Below are 6280 nucleotides of genomic sequence, written 5' to 3' on the forward strand. Positions count from 1 at the left end.
CTTTATAGTTTTCAGCGCGCTTGGCAAGAACATAGAGTACATGCTTAATAAAATGCCCATTAAATTGAATTTAAATGAATTATCATGCTTATTAAAGCTAGACTTAGAAAAGGTCTGATTATTGCTTTTTAGGGTTTTGACAAAGATTTGTTTTGTGCTTGGCCAAGGTATTTCACACAGACAGCTACTTGTTTTCTCCAAGCTGATGATTTCATAGTAGTAATCACAGAGCTAGAGAAAATCTTTTTACTTGACCTGACTTTACTGAACACCACACGGAGAATAAAATGGACTGCAGACTCTAACAGACCATCCAAGGGCAGAATCAGACTCCCATTCCTCTCCTGCTGCATGTTTCAAAAGTTTAACAGGCAGTAGTGGAGAAGCAAGCTCTTCATTTATGTGCAAATGACCTTCAAAATGCTGTTTCACGTGCTATAGAGGGCTCCTTTCATTCAAGTTAACTATCCCAATCCCTCTTTGGCTCTAACAGATGCTCTATGATGTATTTTCTATGACTGAGTCTCAGCAGTAATAGTTTTAGAATCTATTTTAACAGACATTTTTTTTTTTCTGTGCATATTTTGTCTGGAAAGTATAACTCCAAGTCTTTTAGAAGGACACCTTTTTATTTTTTTCTTTTCTTCTTTCTTTTTTGGAGGTAAAAAGGGCTGTGGCTTAGGTTACCCTTGATTCCTATAACTCCATATTCTATTGACCATGACTCTTATTTGGAATGCCTGTTCCTTCCTTCCATTTGTTAGTAAGCTAAATTGATCCTATGAGTGTTAATATTAATAAAGGTCAGCAATCTTAGTTAAAATTCAATCCAAGATTAGCAATTAACATTTACCCCTTAAAACTGAAATCAGAGAACTTTAGAAGTTTTCTACCTAAAATTCTACCTAAAATTAACAAGGTTTAAGAACACCTTCTAACTGAGGAATGTAGGGAAGATGGGATTTCATAGATGGCATTTGCAAAACAAATTCCCATCAAACATATGGCAAGAACAATAAAATGCGGTTGAGAAAGTGGTAACTTTTAAGATTGCATTTTGAGCAATTTCAGACAGAACCTGAGAATAGTTATTATTGACAAGAAAGTGACCAGTGTCATCGACTGGTCACTAATGGATCAACTAGATTTCTGGGGAACCAACGTTGGGGAGATAGGATTAAAAGCAAAATCTTCTTCCAACCCAGAAATCCTCTCCACAAATCTAGTAGAGAAAGAAAACACTTTTATTAGTGAAAAGTAGCTGCTTGATCCACTAAAGCCCAAAAGAGGTAAGTTTTAGTTCCTCCCCGTTTTTGCCTCTCAGTCTAAGGTAGTCTCTGATCTTGCTTAAAGTCAGGATAAACCTGACACATCTTCCCAAACTCATGATCTGTCTGGAAAATTTGAGAAAAAAAAAATTAATTTTGAATTCTTTTGACCCTACACATGTGTAAGAAAAATTATCTGAGTATACCACATCAGATGACGTTATGGGAATTTTATGCTTGTATGAGGTCAGCAATCTCAAGATTTCCTCATAGTTGGTTAGATTATAGTGAATTTGGCTATTTTGTTTGGTTTATAATGATTTCATCTATAAAGACATTATATAAAGTGTGTCACCATGAAATAATTGGGAATATTTTATTGGCAAGAGAAGTGAGTTTTTACCGGTGTCTCTTGGTATTTAAGGAGCTGGGACAGAGGTTGAGGCAACATACAGATGTACATACAGCAAGAACCAAATCTCTGGTAAGGGAAAACTATAGATTAGTAGCCTGAATCAACACCATCATTCTAACTAACTCAACTAATAACTAGCTTCAGTAGTGCTTCCAGTAGTGCACCTTAGCATATCATTCCAAAGAATTCCCTTAATTCTCATATAAATCTCGTAAGTGGAACTTGGCTTGCCTTTGAATTTTAAAATCCTTTATTAATCATTTATTATTATTATCATTTATTATTATTACTATTATTATTATTTTATTTATTTTGAGAGAGAGAGAAAGAGAGAGAGTGCACGCAGAAAGGGCAGAGAGAGAATCCCAAGCAGGCTCTGCACCATCAGTGCGGAGCCTGATGCAGGGCTTGAACCCACGAACTGTGAGATCATGACCTGAGCTGAAGTCCAATGCTTAACCAACTGAGCCACCCAGGCGCCCCTCATTTACCATTGTTATTAATCACCTGTTTTTTTAAGTAAGAAGCACTTTGCCTCAAAGCTAAAATAGTTAGGAAGAAACTTTAAGCAAGACAGTCCCTTATTGAAAGTGCTTATTCCTCTCCCCAGTGTTTATTTAGGGAAGGTGATGGGGTGAAGGTCTTAAACTATTCTCTTAGCTCCTGACTCTCCAGGTGTGGTTGAATGATTGATACTCCAGAAGATTTTCTAAACACTCCATTAGACAAGAAGCTAAGTAATGAGTTTCTCATAGAAAGCTGAGGTGAAAGCTGCTCAATGTTTTAGCTCCTCTGTAGGAACGTAAGTCAAGCTTAAAAAGTGGTAGCCAGGAGCTAGATCATCATTCCCAGCTGCTTTATCCTTTCCCAAGGTGGATTTACTCTTGTTAATTTTTTGCAGGAGCTTCCTAAACCTCATTCTTGGTATTACAGATCCTGTGCTTCAACATGTGTTTCTGACATAGTATTTATTTCATGTCACTGGGAAGGGTGTGGGGGTGAGGGGTATAGGGGTTTATGTCAACCCATAGGTAATATGTATCATTTATAGTTAATGTTTCTGTCTCCCTCCCTGCTCCCCATTCTCCCTCCTGCTCAGTATAAATTTCTTGCTAATTCTCATACATACACATCAATCCCTATTCAAAAACAACATTTCTAGCATATTACAAATGTTGTCTGAGAAAAAATATTACAAACGCTGTCTGAGAAAAAAGGGATATATGATCAATTGAGAACCACTCTGCTATGGACTGAATGTGTCCTACTCAAGTTCATATGTGGAAGCCCTAACCCACAGTGTGACCATATTTGGAGATGGAGCTTCTAAAAATTAATTAAAGTTAAATAGGGTCATAAGGGTGGAACCCTAATCTGATAGGACTAGTGACCTTCTAAGAGAGACACCAGAAAAGTTCATTCTCTCCTGCACACACTCACCACGGAAATACCATGTGAGCACACAGAGAGAAGGCAGTAGCCTTCTGCAACCCAAGGGGGAAACTCTCACCAGAAAACTACCAAGCTGCCACCTTGATCTCAGACTTTCAGCTTCCAGAACTGTGAGAATGTAGATTTCTGTTATTTAAATCACAGTCTGTGGTACTTTGTTATAACAGTCCAAACTGACTCATGCACTCTCTCTAAATGTTTGTACTTTACCCAACATATAATGATATATATTGAGCCAAACAGTTTAATCTATTATCCCTCTGACTTGAAGAAGGTGATGACAAAAAGTTTTCTAATGGAAGTTTTCTTATGAAATTTTAAACATATTAATATTAAAATATCTATATTTTGAATTATATGTAATAACTAGAATATACATAGTTCATCAAATAGATCAATATATTGATATACGTTTCATCATATATAATATTGACCATATATGATGAAATATATTTATGAACTATAATGCAAAACTGACATGAAACGAAGAAAAAAACAAAACTTCAAATCACTGCAGGTAATTGTATTAGGCTAGTTTGTGTTTATACCTTCAGGCTCACCTGAAATTATGTATTTATTCTGCTTTTACTTGGAGAACAGGTTTGAGGAAATTGCCATATATATTCATCTTTATATTCTTTTTAGTTTGATGCATGCAGATTTCACTTTAAATTGGCTATTTTTATTAAACTTTATATGATAGTGTAACCTCCTGATCATCATTCAATGTTTTTGCTGTATTCACAAAGCTAAGTTAAAAAAAAAATTCCAGTAATTCTTAAAGATACGTAATTAAACTTGATGGACCTAGCTGACAAATTTAATCACCACATTAGTACACGGACTAAGTAGACCCCTTAAGGAAAGAGAATGCTGTCAGCAGGGTGCCTGGCCAAGGCCTGTTTATTCTTGGCTTTGGCACTCTGTAGAGCAGTGACTCTAACAGATTAAACCAGACTCTCCCTGGTTTACACCACTTGGAGAGTTTTTAAAAATACTGACACATAAAAACCACACTGGATCAAATTAAGCCAGAGTCTTTGGAAAGGAAACCCTTTCCAAGGTTTCCTTTTTTTCTTGTTTTTTTTTTTAATGTTTATTAATTTATTTGAGAAAGAGAGAGCAAGTGCAATCAGGGGAGGGGCAGAGAGAGAGGGAGAGAAACAGGATCCCAAGCAGGCTCTGTGCTGCCAGCCCAGAGCCTGATGTGGGGCTCGACCCCAGGAACCATGAGATCATGACAATGAGCTGAAATCATGAGAGTCAAGAGTTGGATATTCTACCGACTGAGCCATCCAGGTGCCTCAGTCCTAGGTTTCTTAAAAGCTTTTTGGATGAGTCTAAAGTGTAGCCAGAGTGGGATAAGTTGTTTTAGAGAGACTTATTTAAACTCCTATAAATATGTTAACGATATATGTATTCTTCTTCCAAAATATGTCCATTTCTCTGTCAAACTCTTGAACTATATGATAGTAAATTACGTTAGCCTTTATAGCCAAGGGGCTGGGAATGATTCACAGAATTCAAAGGCACAGCATTTTAACACTTTACTTATTTAGTAACACATAGAAATGAATCTTCAAATCAAAAGGGAAGAAAAATTATGTAACAACTCTGAGTAATCATTCAACAAAGCAGAGAATTTATACTTAAATATTTTCAGGGAGACAAAAACCTAATGGAAACTGAAGTGATGAATCTGATGCTCCAAAAAAAAAAAAAAAGAACAGAAATTCTATGTTTTAAAGAAAATGGATTATGAAAATACACAGAAACACAGAATACACAGAAATGCTCCTTCCAGCATTTGAAAGAGACTTAACTTCAACTAACTAGGTAAAAATAACATTAAGGATAAACTAAGTAACCGGGTGGATGGAATATTTTGGTTAATACTCCGAAACATAACACATCTTAGGACAGTTGAATTTTTGTAGTAACCATTTACCAATATAAGGTGGTAAGCTGAGATCACTAGGGTTCAAATTACCCTAAACCAAGCACTTGGAAGCCTTATGCCCACAAGAATCACCTGGAGATCTTGTTAAAATGCAGATTTTGATGAAGTTGGGAGGTGAGGCCTGAGATTCTGTATATTTAACAAGCTCCCAGGGGATGTGTAAGTCAAAGTCCAAGAACTGCACTTTGAGTAGCAAGGCAAACTATTCATCTTTAAAGTTCTCACTGAGAAAGTTACCCAGGTAATCGACAAATTTAAATTTCAAAGTTGAGGGGTCTCTGGGTGGCTCAGTCACTTAAGTACCTGATTTCTGCTCGGGTCATGATCTCAGGGTCCCTGAGTTAGAGCCCCATGTTGGGCTCCGTGCTGTTGTAACAGCTCAGAGCCTGAAGCCTGCTTTGGATTCTGTCTCCCTCTTTTTCTGCCTCTCCCCCACTCATGTTTTGTCTCTCTCTCTCAAAAGATAAACAAACATTTAAAAAGTTTTATACAATTCAAAGTGCATTATGTGAATTTGGCTCTTCCAGAGCAGAGAACATTTGATACCTTTTACAGCTCTGTGTAATGCCAGGTGTCTCCACACCACGCTGAGGGTCTAAATGGCAGACTGCTGAATGGAGAGAGGTTAAAAAAAAAACAGACTCTATTTTTTTGACAGAGATGTCAGAATAGATATGTTCTGAGCAAAAGTAGGAAACTGTGGAATTATCTTTTCTTAAAGATGAAAGATAGAAACACTTGCCACTAATGCTGACAGGGGCCAAGGGTGTGCCAGAATCAGTTCCTACCGTTCTGGAGAGACGACTGTTCATACCTCTTCCCAACTCCTGCTCAGTGTGGAGTGTGATGTTAGCTTGGTAGCTTAAAGGCATCAGCAAGCACTTCAAATCAGGGTTTTTTCCCCCTCAGGGTGGATTTACCAGCACACCATGGTATGTGGCTTCTGGCTTACCACATAGTTCTGGAAGAAAAGAAATATAAGCATAACGTGGAATGCAGTGAGAAATGCAATGGCCTTGGGGATCATCACAATTTAGAAAGCATGGGAGCTTAAGGAGATAGGCTTCTTATCTGAATGGTAAAAACAAATATTGGAAAACAAAACTGAAGTTTGTGACATAAGGAAGAACACAAAAGCAACAAACGGATCAAAGTCTAAAATGTATTAAATAACGGTATAATGTT

The 6280-nt window shown here is 37.0% G+C and overlaps 1 long non-coding RNA gene across 2 annotated transcripts in view; it reads right to left on the bottom strand.

Annotated features, from left to right (window-relative positions):
• Nucleotides 1-6072, bottom strand: part of LOC128315609 (uncharacterized) — a 131722-nt gene extending 125650 nt beyond the window's left edge. For both annotated transcript variants that reach the window (XR_008298551.1, XR_008298550.1), the window contains exon 1: nucleotides 5884-6072. This is a non-coding gene — a long non-coding RNA (uncharacterized LOC128315609). The remainder of the gene's footprint in view (nucleotides 1-5883) is intronic.
• Between the last annotated feature and the right edge of the window lie 208 nt (nucleotides 6073-6280).

The sequence above is a fragment of the Acinonyx jubatus genome, chromosome B2 (assembly GCF_027475565.1).
Source record: "Acinonyx jubatus isolate Ajub_Pintada_27869175 chromosome B2, VMU_Ajub_asm_v1.0, whole genome shotgun sequence".
Lineage (NCBI taxonomy): Eukaryota > Metazoa > Chordata > Mammalia > Carnivora > Felidae > Acinonyx > Acinonyx jubatus.